At 46.8% G+C, this 14,182-nt stretch overlaps 1 protein-coding gene across 1 annotated transcript in view; it reads left to right on the top strand.

Moving 5' to 3' along the window:
- Positions 1 to 14,182, top strand: part of LOC146209215 (sodium-coupled monocarboxylate transporter 2-like) — an 85,011-nt gene that overhangs the window by 27,846 nt on the left and 42,983 nt on the right. The window lies entirely within an intron of this gene.

The following is a 14,182-nucleotide window of genomic DNA, read 5'->3' as shown; positions in this document are numbered from 1 at the left end:
ACGTTGAACTCGTATAATCCATCCGGTGTTATAAAGGCAGTTTTCGAGCGGTCATTATCAGCCATCGGTACCTGCCAGTAGCCGGAGCGCAAATCCAAAGAGGAGAAATACTCGGCTCCCTGTAAACAGTCCAAGGCGTCGTCGATTCGCGGCAAAGGATAGACATCTTTGCGCGTGATTTTGTTAAGCCTACGGTAATCGACGCAAAACCGGATGGAACCATCTTTCTTGGTGACCAAAACAACCGGAGAAGCCCATGGACTGTTAGATGGCTGTATGACGCCCCGGCGAAGCATGTCGTCCACGTTGTCAGCAATGACTTGGCGCTCAGAGGCCGACACGCGATAAGGACGCTGTCGTAAAGGTGCGTTTGTACCAGTGTCAATTGCGTGCGTAACGACAGACGTGCGACCCAGATCAGTGTGAGGAAGGTCGAAGGCAGAAGTGAAGTTCTGTAGAAGAGCAGCGAGTTGATCGCGTTGTGCGGGTGGGAGATCTGCGTCAATAGCTTGTTGAAGAACATCGGGTGGTGTCGAAGCGGTCGCTGTATCGCAAGAGCTGAGCACATTAACGTCTAATGAAGTAGGCGTTGCAGGAAGAGTATTTACAAGCGCGAGATCAAGTTCTTCAATACGACCGAGACACTCGCCGCGTAGCAGGACGGACGGGCACGAAAATGGATTTGAGACGTACATTGCACTAAGGCTATCTTCGAACTTGAGGACAGCAAATGGAAGCAGGAGGCAGGGATGGCGTGAAGCGGCGTCGGAAGGTGTGAAGAAGACAGTCGAACTAATAACGCTTTCACAGGAGAGTGGAACGAGGGCAGCAGAAAATGGAGGAATGTCTGTGTCACTGGCGACGAGGAGTTTTGCAGACCGGGTAGGGACGTCACACAAGACGGTATCACAAAGAGGTAAAAAGGAAACTTCCGCGCGGGCGCAGTCAATAACGGCATGATGAGTGGAAAGGAAATCGTAGCCCAGGATGATGTCGTGTGAGCAGCGAGACAGTACAATAAACTCAATGGTGTATAAGACGTCTTCGATGAGAACACGGGCCGTGCACGCCGCTGAAGGATGAATGCGCTGTGATGAGGCGGTGCGAAGCGAAAAGTCGGAAAGTGCGGTGGTCACCTTACGAAGACGACGGCAAAGAGCTTCACTGATGACTGATACGGCAGCGCCCGTGTCGACTAGAGCGAATACTGCGACGCCGTCGACAAACACTTGAATTACGTTAGTGGGAGAACACCGAGGACTTGAAGAGTTCGAACCAAGCGCAGTTCTTGCCCCGGGAACTGCGACTGTTAGTTTCCCTCAACGGTGCCGGTAGAACGTCGGAGTGGGGACGGGGAACGGCGACGAGGGGAAGGTGATCGGCGAGTTGTGTACGTTTGATTGTCACGAGATACAAATTCGGAACTGGGCGGATTTCTCGGCGAGGGCTGGTCTGTATTGTAGGAGTAGTTCCATTGTTCAGGTCGAGAAGGTGGAAGGCGTTGTCGGCAAAGGCGTGCGACATGGCCCGGCAGCCCGCAAGAGTAGCAGATTGGCCGGTTGTCCGCGGTACGCCAAGGGTTCGTAGGGCGTTGGCGTACCCTTGGAATAGGGACATGGAATGCAGACCCAGGCAAAGGTGAAGGAAGGTTGGAAGGAGCGGCCTGGTAGGAAAGAGATGCTGATGGCATGAGCGGCCTGGCCGCAACTTGGGCGTAAGTCAGTGGTGCCGTTACTTGCGCCGGCACGGGGCTGGGCGGCAGGACAGGGCTGGGCGGGAGCATGGAGCTGGGCGGAAGGACGTCAGCAATGTGATCTTGAACGGCACGCCGTATGGTAGGGGCCAAAGACGGAGCCATGTCAGGAACAAGGCGGCCACTATCCTGTAACTGAGGGACCAGCGATAGCTGGCGGGCGACCTCTTCTCGAACGAAGGCTTTGATTTGCTGAAGTAAAGGGCTGTCCTCTGATGGGGTAGAACCGCCCAGCGCAAGTGTAGAGATGGAGTCGTCTCTAACACCGGACCGCCGGGTAGAAGCGCGCTTCTTACGAAGCACGTCGTAGCTCTGGCAAAGCTTGATCACGTCACTCACCGTGGCAGGATTTTTTACCCAGAGCATTTGGCACGCGTCGTCAGAGATGCCTTTCATGATGTTCTCGATCTTATCCGCTTCAGTCATTAGCGGATCGACACGCTTGCATAGGTCCACGATGTCCTCTATATAACTAGTGAACGACTCATCGACTTGCTGAGTGCGCTCACGCAAGCGTTGTTCTGCCCGGAGCTTGCGAACAGCAGGGCGGCCGAACACTTCTGCAAAATTCTTTTTAAATACAGACCAAGATGGCAGGTCTGCCTCATGGTTGCGAAACCAGAGGTTCGCCACGTCAGTCAGATAAAAGATTACATTGCTTAGCTTGATAGCGTCGTCCCATCTGTTGTAGCTACTGACGCGCTCATAAACCGCCAACCAATCGTCGACGTCCTGGTCGGCTGTGCCACTGAAGAAGCACGGATCACGCTGCCGTAGAGCTCCAGAACACAGCACGGTGGTTGGGAGGGGCGACGATGTCGTGGCAGTGTCGTCCGGCATGCTGGAAGCCGAGGGTAACGTGCGGCTTCTTAGTTCCAGGGTGGACGGGAACGTACCCAGCAGCACCTGCACCAATTGTAGAGGGTGTGTTTATTCGGTGAACCCAGATGATTCCAGCCGCTCAGGGGAGACTCGCAGCGAAGCGTCAGGCGTGGCGAAAGAGCAAAGCAGCGAACAACTTCTTCGTCCTTGAGAGCGGCAGCACGCGACGCATGTCAGTGGTTATATCGATGAAGATTACCACACTACATAATGATTAATGACCTAGACAGGAAAAGCAGACCGGTAGGCCTAAAAATCAATATGCAGAAGACAAAATTAATGTTAAGTGCGGGGGAAAGGAATGGCATTTCACGGCAATTAGTGAAGCACTGGCAGTGATAAGCGTGTATGTGTACTTAAGACCGGTATAGTAACTGCAGATACGGACCATGAAAGGGAAATAATTATGATATAGCAAAATTGGAATGGCGCGTATTTGCAGGTACTCGCAGGTTATGACTAGCAGCTTACAGGAATCTCTCAACAAGAACGTACAGAACAGTTGTATCCTACCAGTACGCATAAAACGCGGAAAATAAGGAAATGGGTTCTACTTAAGTTGAGGACAATGCAGAGATCTATAGAACCCAAAATGGTAGGTATAAATTTAAAAGACTGGAAACGCGCAGAGTGGGTCAGAAACATGACGAGATAATGACGTTCTAGTGGAAATCAAGACGGAATGGCTATAGCCAGGGCATGTAGTGTGAAGGGAGGAAACCCGATTGTCGCTAAGGGTAACACATTGGATTCCAAAGGGAAGGGAAATGTAGCAGTTGGCGGCAGAAAACAAGGTGGGCGGATGAGGTTCGAAAGTTTGGAGGGGTCTGGCGGATGCAGCTAGCACAGGACCAGGTTAATTGGAGGAGTATGGGAGAGGTCTTCGACATGCAGTGGTTATAGTCCTGCCGATGATGATTATTATAGAAGCTTACTTCAAAAATAAAGCTTGGAAAAATAGGTCATGAGAGCTTCCTACACTGTCGTCCTCGATTATTTACTTATTTTCATGCGCTAGCACTGAGGCTTCATTAAGCCAAAACGCTATTCTCGGCGCAGTCCCGGGCGGCTGGCAGCTGTAACTTGGCGGGCAGTTCAAATTCGCATTTTCCGATCTCGCTGATGTTCGTCTGATAGCAGGTCAAATATCTGGACACTGATAGGTTTTCGGGTTGCGTAACCTCAGGAGACCACGTGTCATAGCCGAATCGGGCACACACGAGCCGACGCGTTACCTGAGGGTGCGAAAAGAGCACTTTATAAACAAACAATAATAGGCCTACTCTAGAGCAGTACTGGGGGGTCCTCCTGACCGACCCCTACCCGAGATCACAGCTCATGCTGGCTTTGAGGACCAGAGTGGCAGCGGAGGATAAAGGCATCCTAGACTAGATAAAAACGACCACCGAACCTCGAACTCTCCCTCCATCCCCCTCTTCCATGTCCTAACTATTCCTTACCGAAATAAATGTTTTGACTACTGTTTCAAAGGAGCCACACGTGGCCGACTATAATGCTCAAACGCGGACCCTTTTGCCTGAAGAATCGAGACTAACTTTGTACATTTGTTTTAAGTATGTGCGAAAGCATACAAATGCGAGTGCTTGTTTATAGACGGGTGAACGTTGCGCTTTCGGAGTCAACGTCAGCAACTCACGGTTAACGGCGTAAAAAAAAATGTAGGTAAATTGCAGCAACTCCTGCGGCATTTCAAGGGCGCCATGTCTACGTCTCCTTCTGCTGTGCTCTCTTCCTAGAAACTCTCGTGGTGCGTTTTATTGTGTATGCCATGGCGGTGCCCAACGCTGGGCACTCGTACGGGACCGGTGATAGCGCACGAGTTTATGGGGCTCACCTTTTGTCTCTGCAGCAATACGATTATCTACATTTGAGCGATAAGTGCCATATCAGCCACCCCAGACACGGCAATAAACAATTCACTTCATGTACGACCCTAATTTTTCAGTTATCGGCTGACGTCATTCCAGATTGTCATTATTCTACAATAAAAAGCAATTTTTGTAATGGACTTACTTAAACACACGAGGTATTTTGACGAGGTACAAGACGTAGAACGTACGGCGTGTTCTATATACAGTAAACGAGGTATATGTTCCTGGCGGTAGTTTTTACATTGGGATAGCAGGTCATTCAAAATGTTCTGGCAAAGTAGGAGAGTTCTGGTACCTTATGGTACGGCGCCAAATGCAGATAACACTAAAACAAACCGAGAAAATCTGATGTTTTATCAGACTCCTGCATTACTTCATTCTTATTTTGCGTACTGCTAAACCTTTCGCATGCAATGATAGTGTTACACATGCAACTACACAGAAAAAAATGCTGCCTTTAGCGTAATGTTGTAACATCACCGGAAAGAAGAGCCACTCGCCTATTCACCACCTTAGCATGATACTCAGTTAAGGACATACATATTCCAACGGTAAAGAAATTGGTTCAGCATAGAAAAGAAACGTTTTGTGTCGTCATTTATAGCGACCATTTTCCGAACTTCGATTAGAGTATGTTGTGACAGTCCACCAGAGCAATAAAGAAGGCAGTCGCGTGCAGGGCTTACGCAGCTTTGACGTACCGTTACTGCATGGGTAACTCATTCTTGATGACTTGCAATGCCAGTCAGATCAGCTAGTTTCGGAAAGTCATCTACTAATTTTTCTTCCGCTGGCCCTTACGCTCCTCCTTGCATACAAAACTCCTAATTGCACAAGCGACATGGCATGGGAAACCAGCAAACAAATTTTCATTGACCAGACAGCGCTTTTCAGAGCATTGCTTACCGCATTTGTGCCAAGAGAAGAGTATAGGAGGTAACACCTAGTTTAACTATAAGGACTGAGCGCCTACGTCACAGTGCTCGCCATTTCGCGATGTATGCAGCATGGCCAAAGGCTGTAGGCATATCTAATCGCCTTATCTGCACGTGACCCGGCTTCCACTGCTGAAGCTGCGCTTTTCACCATAAAATGGCGCCAATGACTTCACTTGAATACCTCCACAACAGAAAAACCAGCATAACTTGCAATGGCGCGGTCAGCCTCCATTCCACAGAAGTGCCCAGCCGTGGTGGTGCAGTGGTTAGGGCGTCCGACTACTGTGCCTGAGGACGCGGGGTCAAATCCTAGTCGCGGTGGCTACTTTTCTGTGGAGGCGAAAAGCAAGGCGCCCGTGTGCTGTGCGATGTCAGTGCTCGTTAAAGAACCCCAGGTGGTCGAAATTTCCGGAGACCTCCACTACGGCGTCTATCATAGCCTGAGTCGGTTTGGGACGTTAAATCCCAAAAACCAAACCAATCCATTCTATACGAGTGCTGCTCATATTGAGAAATTAACATGCTGAGGCCTGCGAAAGGGGTGCATAGCCAAGGGAGACACACGGCGAACGCTTTGTAGACAACGGAGCATACGCACTTGTGATTCGCCAAGAGAAAGCCAATCATTCGTTTTAGCTCATTTAAGGCAAAAGTCTCGTATGCACCATTAGCAGCGGAGCCCGGCGTCCGACGTACACAAAAATTGGGCCGGAAAACCTCGGACTTGTGAAGCATAAACTTCATAAACCTGGAGGTCAATCAGTAATATAGGCGTAAATTCGAAAGGACCTCTTCTCACGCATGACGTTACGTATGAAAAATGAGGTTGGATTATGGTGGGAACCCGTCATACTAAGGATGTATTGCGTTGGACTGAGGGTGCATTTCGTTGTACGGAGGAAGATTAACTTGAATTAGTGTACATTGTGGTGTGTAATGGGTTGATTCTGGTAGGTTTCAGTAGAGTAAGGGTAGACTACTTTAAATTCAGTGATCATGGACATCACTGGAGGATTTCAATGTGTCGAGGGTGGGTAACGGTAGATTCGAAGTGATTTGCGTAGTGGTAATTTGCAGTAGCGTGCATTCTAGTGGAATAAGTAGGGATAATTCACACTGTCTTGCAATAAAATTAAATTCTAGTGGATCAAGCGTAATAAGTGTTTTCGCCTTCAAAGCACCAGGACTAATAGATGTGAATCGTCTCCCTTCCCCACCTCGTCATTTTTCTGGCAATTTTCACAAAGCTAGACTTGATGACGTCACGCCACATGTCGAGTAAACCCAAATTGCCAAAGCACGCGTTTGTCCGCACACATTTAAGAAAGCCTAAGCAACTCGCCAACTTGGAGTCGAAGATGAAAGGACGAAACCTGTGAATGTAGCGCATTTGGCGAAAATAACCAGCTGCCATGAACGCGATGAACTCGGCCGAGCCGCGGAGGGCCGACGCTCAAGTCACCAGCCTCGTCATTTGCTACACAAAAACCTGCATGAAGTACACCTGTGTCACTGCTGCCTTGACCTGGAAGGTATTTCCTTTTATGTTGCCTGCTTTTACATACATGCAGTAAAACCAGTAAAAAAGCAGGGGGACGTGCCAAACATGCTTTTTCACATACCGCTAACATTTCTATCTGCAGGTAGAATCAGCCTTTTTCACAAAGCCGCTGACGCATGCGCAGTTCTTGGCCTCCGCGATCGGCGCAGCCGGAGTACGTGGCTACTGTAGCCGAAGCTAGTCTCGGGGGCCATGCGCGGTTCATATTCGTGACAGCTGTATGCCACAGATGGCGGTAGCTGTCAAGAACTAACATCTAGATTTCGCAGGTAGCTACGTCTCACATGGACGTTTTCAGTCCGTAGCAGACGAATTTTCAACTACCTCAGAGGGCGCCACATTTTGTGAAAAAGGCGGATTAGAAGCGCTAAAGCAGCTGCTTACTTGCTACAAAGGTTAGTTAGTTAAATGTGTTAAATGGGTGGTTTGTGCGGTTCAACCTCCCAAAGTGAGTCATGCTATGAGAGACGCCGTAGTGGAGGGCTCCGGAAATTTCTACCGCCTGAGGTTCTTCGGCGTGCATTGGCATCGCAAAGCACACTGGTGCCTTGCTTTTCGTCTCCATCGAAAAGCGGTCGCCGCGGCCGGTATTCCCCCCAGCATTCTTGGTGCACAGTATCGAGCGCCCTAACACCTGCACCACCACGGCGGGGCTTCTAACAAAAGAGGCTGTGTATACAAAACGTCGACAAGAGTATATTCATGAGTTTACGGAAAGCAGAAACTCACGGAAAAGGATTTTGCTGAGTAAGCTATTTCACTAAGATAATGGCCACGTCCTGGTGTGCTGCTCTTTTTTTTCGGCAGATCATACAGCAAAACAAAAAACACAGAAGAAGCCACGGAACACGTTATTTCGAAGGAAATACCCAAGAATGCACTGACATCCAGCTGTCAGATTGATTTCAAGTTTCTTTGCCTCCTCGTCATAGCACTGTCTTTCACATCAAACTAGCAAAAAGTTGAGGACACCAAAAATGCAGTGTAACCGATTCCACGGACGTCGCATTGTAGCGGCTGCTGATAGTATGCATCAGCATTGGCGCAGCAGCATTTTTCATCTCAGCCTAGAGTAGAGCCCTGATGCGATGCAGACAAAGTGCGAAAATGTACAGAATGTCAGCGCACCTTTGGCCATGTCAAAAAATATATGTGGTTGCTCGCATTCCTGCTTTGGCCCGTAGAATTTCGTGAACTATTATCCGAGGCTTCACGTCCCCTCATAAACCACTCATAGCTTTTGGATGGTACCTGTTGGGAAACTCCGCTTCAAAAAGTTATTAATTTTTGTATGCATTTTTCGGGTTAATGAGTTGTCTCGCCATCTAGAAGCGGTCAATAGAAGCTTTCTGCTGTTGCCGTTATTGCCTCTTGGAAATCACTTTTTCTATCTTCTTTTTCATCCTAAATCTACGACTGGTATATCCAAGAATTGTTGCTAGTGGAAGCCTTCAACTAATTTTATTTTTTCTGTGGGTGTGCATTTATCAACAATCTAAATGTTTGCAAGTTACACGCAGTTTCCTTTAATGGCCGCGGGCACCGCCACTATTCGTACACAACCGAATTTTGACCGGTCAAAACCGTCATTTTTTGATACGTCGCCCCTATTGGAAGGTTCGCAACTGGTAATAATGAAAGGCTCCGATTTCACATTGGAGAACAAAGGCTTCTTCGTTCGAAACTTATAAATGCTACGCTCGAATATCTCAGAATCGACGCGAATAGCCTTTTCTTTTGTTTCATTCTTATAAGTGGTTTCCTCATACGCTTAGAGATAATAGATATTACTGAAAATGTTTTATCTTGAAGCTGACACGAATATTTCGTGACCTCCAATTTAGAACAATTCAAGATCTAACTTGATTGTGTCGTGCAGGGAAAGAATTTTGCCATAGCGACCTAATCAACAACACTCTACACCGCATGCTTGTTGGCAGGAAATGGGCAATAGCAAGAAGTAAAATTATGTATTTGCTTTATTTTTTGACCGCCAGCGATAAACGCATGTTGAAATTGATAACAGCCTAGAATAGGGTAAACATAGCACTATGTTCGGGGAACTGTAACTTGCGCTTTGAAAAATAAACTGTGCTGCAGGGTAAATAATTCAATAATTTGGCTAATTTCATTATTGTTTTATAAGCTTCGTTTTTGCCTCATGGTAAAAAGTTTCCTGTTGGGATGCAAAAAAAAAACAAAAAGAAGTACATGAACGAATAAAAAGTTTCGCCAATCTAATGAAGTCGAGGAGAGCGATGATACTGTCCCTGCATCCCAGCAGTATATGATGCACTGTTTGGTGAGAGAAAGGCTGCTGCCTAGTCTCTTTGGTTTCAGTGCAAAGCAACCCGACAACGGTTGGAAACGTCTAAGAGGCACTTTAAAACACTAAACTGCGATGAGGCGAAAGCCTCTATTGCTCGGTGGTCCGAAGCCCTTCACTACGGCACTCCTTTCTCTCTTTTTCATTCCCACCTTTTCTTTACGGCTCAGTTAAGGTGCCCGCGGAGAAATGTGACAAATAATGCGCCTTTTCTTTCCTGTAAATCAATTCTAAACGCCGATGATGCCTGCTGTACTGCGTCTGCTTCTATATGGTGACTGGTGCGGGTTCGAGGCAGCGTCAAATTAAAGGCGGCTCACGGACGCCTGAATCGGACACCCGGCGGGGTCAGCTTTGTACATGCGGGGTTGGTTGGTTGGTTGGTTGGTTTAACCTTTTTTATTTTCATCGGAAATGGACGTCATGACCGAATATGACGTCATCATGACGCCAGTTCATGATGTAATGTGATATCATGTTCATGATGTGATGCGAGGATGTGACGCCATCATGACGTCACATCTGATCATATCTCTGTTATGATCATCACTGTCATAATCACTAACTACCACTATTATTATCCTCACTATCTACCACTAACTAACAGCGGCGGTCTCCATGCTAACTGCACTGGCATGACACTACACAAGAACTAAGATATGATTCTCATGCGCCCGGCGTGGCTGGCAGGATGATTGACAGCTATAGTGTACCCGAACGGACGACCGTATGAGCAATTAAAAGATTTCGCCATAATATGTAATAAATTTGGCAGCCCATGGATAGACAATGACGACAGACGCGGACAGAGCAAAGGATACTTGCAACTGTCTTCATTCTGAACCTTCTGATCCGGTGACCATTATTCCTGCGAAGACGAGTATAGCAACAACTGGCTCACCGTAATCGCCAAAGGTAAAGCAGCCAACCTGCAATATAAGGGTAGAGGCGCCACGCGTGAGCGTGCTACTAAATGGACAATAAGGAGCTTGGCCGATCCGCCAACTTTGTCAGCGCACAAACCACAGAAGTAGAACACACTGGCAGTTTCACTTAAAACTATCACACACTTGAAAGCGAGAGCACCTTATCATTTGCCGTCGCTTTATTTTTTTACCTAGGAGAGAGAAACAGTCATCTGACGCTGTCGCATATGCAACAAGGCGGAAGCAAATCTGCTTTGTCTAGGCGGTTTGTATTTACCTATCTCGAGTCCTCTACATTCTCCAGCAGGTGCTCAACAAGGCGCATGGAGACGCAGGCACAGTATAACTGTTATCCAGGGACCGTGAAAGAGCGACGACAACCTTCCCAGAACCGTGGACGGACTGTTTGCATTCCGGCTACCGAGTGAGCGGCACACAACCCGTCCATAGTCCGGACGCCAGCAATTAGCTGCGCGCGTCCCAAGATAGAGGAACTGCTATCAGACCTCACGATGTACTGCTAGAATTACGGGACTGCGGCGGCAACCCGCCTGGTGTCCGTGCTCAAGCCTTTAAGCACCCTTGAAATAACTTGCGATGAAGATATTGCCTGTAGCAGGAATATGCAGACACGCAAGGACAAAAATGCAGATTGCAAAACAAAATGAAACATCACTTTAGTGTTACTGTGATAAACTTTTCAGATGCGTAGAGAGTTAAAATAAATATCACTAGTAAAGTGAATCGCAGCCTGCCTACTGGCAGCCGACATAAGTAGAATAGTCGGGCCCTGATATATCGATCTCTTATACTTTATTCAGCATAAAAGTTATCGTTTTTCAAAATTTCTTTGAAAAAATATTGGGAAATTGCGTGGTATACCAACCTTCAGTTTTAGCTGTCTTTCGATGTATCAACTAGTGCCCGACGCCTTTGCAAGCTGCACTTTAAATGGTGCCTACCAGTCCACTTTCGCGCTTAGAAATGAATTGGCTGCTGCTCGAAAACAACGTGCCGATGGTGGGAACCGAACCCACGACCTCCGAATATCGCGTCCGGTGCTCTGGTGTTTTTCCTTCTACTTTGCGTTCATTTATTTTTTCCCTGAACAGATTACATTACTCATTTATGTGATTACCAAAGTAAAAATTAAAAAAAAAAGACTATCCCCAATGCTTTCCTTGGCCTCGCCGACTGTTGGCTTCTTTCCTTCCTGTTCCAGATAGTACTACAGTATTTTGAAGCGCACTGTTCTCTTGTTGACGCAGTATACGAAGGTGGTCTAGCAGGTTGCCAACTGTAAATCGCCGTTTGTGCGCAGCAGCGGTGGCATTTTATTCTGGAACTGCCCCTCACATATTATAAATGCACATGTTTTGCTTTTTACTTTCTTGATTCTGCGCATGAGAATGTAGAATTTTGAATCGGAATTAATCAACCGGATCGGCGCGCTTCGCGCTCAAGGTTACTTATGCAAAATATGTGTCCTCGGCCACAAGTGGTTTGTGTTTGGATTTCGTTTACCTTTCTTAAAGGGAGTGTAAGTCAAGCTATAACAGACGCTTGGATGAGAATCCATGAGTGCAGATAGCGCAGATAGTGCACTCGGACTACAAGCAATCCAAATTGTTATTTCCTTATTTCAGAGAGCAGTCGGCGTGCTGAACGGTTGAGCGTAATAGCTTCTTGTTGTTATAGTACCCGCCTGAGGTGCAACAAACACAATTTCATTACATACCATGACCTGGCGACTAAACAGCCTTTCACACGCGCCGAAAGCATCGAAATAAAATATACTCATACTCAGCTGCTACTGTGTTATTGGGGCCATTTTTATACCAGATTTTTTACACCAAAAAAGCTGCTAAAAATATGGTCTATACCAAGCTTTTTCACGATCTCTTCTCAGTTTGAAATATCTGGTTGCGGCGGTGGTTCCAGTGCGTCGATACGATATTCTAGGTTGCTGCCCGAGTGAGATGCTTGAATCGTTTCCGACTGCACATTTATGCCAACAAAAATGATCCAGAAGGTATGAAAGTATAAACGTGTGACATCCTTCTAAGGGAATAGTGTCTAGTCGTTTTTCTTCCTCGGCATCTGCTCTCTTTCTTTGCGCAGAAAAACAGTGAGGCTGTTATGGCCTTGCGAGTCGCTGACGCACGACTAGCTATCTTCATGGCGGTGGGGCAGTGACCGCTTCTCGCGAGTTGCACGCGATATCCCGGTGTTGGTCAACGACTCACGTGCACTAACGTGCACTAAGCAAGCGTGCGGTGTGACTCAGGGTGTTGTTCCGCTCACCCCATCACACACACACTCCTCATGTGAATTTTTATTGCATGTTTAGTGATTGCAAGTGGCAGCGGCTTGGTCCTAAATACAGAACATGAGGGGACTGAAGACTTTAGGCAATGCTGAAGCTACAATGACCGTGCACAGTTAGCAGGGGCTAAATTTGCTCTGAAGGGGGGGGGGGCAATGGCTCTCCATTCTCGAACAAAAGTGGCGACGCTCACTAAGAAGAACGGCCAAAGTTGCTCATTTCAAAACAGTATGTTTTTATTGGAAGTTATGGTCGAGCACTCCAGCTGTGCCTCCAAATATCACGTGCGAGCGTATTAGATAACTGTGTACCTGAGTTTAACTTGCGGCACCATTATCTAGTCACGTGGTTGAAAATATTTATGACAATTGTGACCCACAGTAATTTAACACATCATTCGCACCTACACAATCAATTTCCCAGTGGTACGGTGCTCTTCGAATTTACTTTGAGCATTGTTACGTAGCGTTTAAACGCTATCACTCTCCCTCGTGCTGCATGATTTATGCACTTCTTTGTTTTATTTATTTACCTATTATAGATTTACTCACCTCTCCTGAGGCTACAAACACAAGTGCAGTAAAACGAAGTCAATTTTGAAAAGAAGCCAGGTTTCGCCAAACACCCGTGTAAATCTATAGCATCCAATTCTCGTTAATGAGGAAACATTGACCGCGCATTGGTTTGAAGGTGTTTGCGTGTGCTTAGAATACAGGATAGATATCGGTTGGCGTTGGTAAGAGCGCCACAAGAAATCTTACCAACTACTGATCAATGTCGCCTATGTCCAATCTAAATATCAAGTACTGTATTTTTCGTTGTCATAATTATTAGAGAAGTTATAAAGGTTGTTTTGCTATTTTCTGTCGTTCATCGCTGTTTTGTTTCCCAACCTTAGTTGGTGCTGGCTTTAAAAAAGGAACGTCACAGAGAAATACTCCCGGGACTTGGCAGAAATTCTCCGGTATAGGCTGATCGCAAGGCACCCACAAGGCCACAACTAAATAAGCTCCTCTCAAATATGAGCAGCAGCGCCTACTCAGTACCTTCTGTACCTGTCAAACTTTCCCAGATTCGAGGCGGATGCTGTAACCTCTAGAACGGTCTGTAACCTCTAGAACCTCTAGATGGCCTAAAGTTTAGAGCATTCATACCAATGGATCAACTATTTCTTCGCAATCACAAAAGAGCTAGCCTTGTATCATTAACGTTGAAAACTCATATATCTCTTGTAGTTTTCTTTTTTCTGAAGTTCACTTCACCGGCCTTGCTGTCAGCATTTTGCGGGTCATCTAGATCCTGTAATTACTTTACATTAGGTCGTGCGTGTCTGTGCGGAGTGAACTTCGTTTTTGACACACTTGCGTTTCGGGCGCGGAGATTTTCGATGTCACTAGCATATTAAATGACATGTTTGTGCTGGTCATGCGGAAGTGTACACGCTCTCTGTCATTAGCATCCACAAAACGTCTAACTCGATCGTTTCTCAAGAAAATAGAAATAAAGGTCTCAGGACATAAGAGACTTGATTGCCGTTTTATTTTGCTGATGTTTTTGTTGTTTGTTATGTCAATGACT

Source organism: Amblyomma maculatum, chromosome 1, assembly GCF_055883805.1.
Source record: "Amblyomma maculatum isolate TAMU_Amacu chromosome 1, ASM5588380v1, whole genome shotgun sequence".
Taxonomy (NCBI): Eukaryota; Metazoa; Arthropoda; class Arachnida; order Ixodida; family Ixodidae; genus Amblyomma; species Amblyomma maculatum.
Note: the sequence above shows the minus strand (reverse complement) of the source record. Positions and strands in the feature narration are given on the sequence as shown.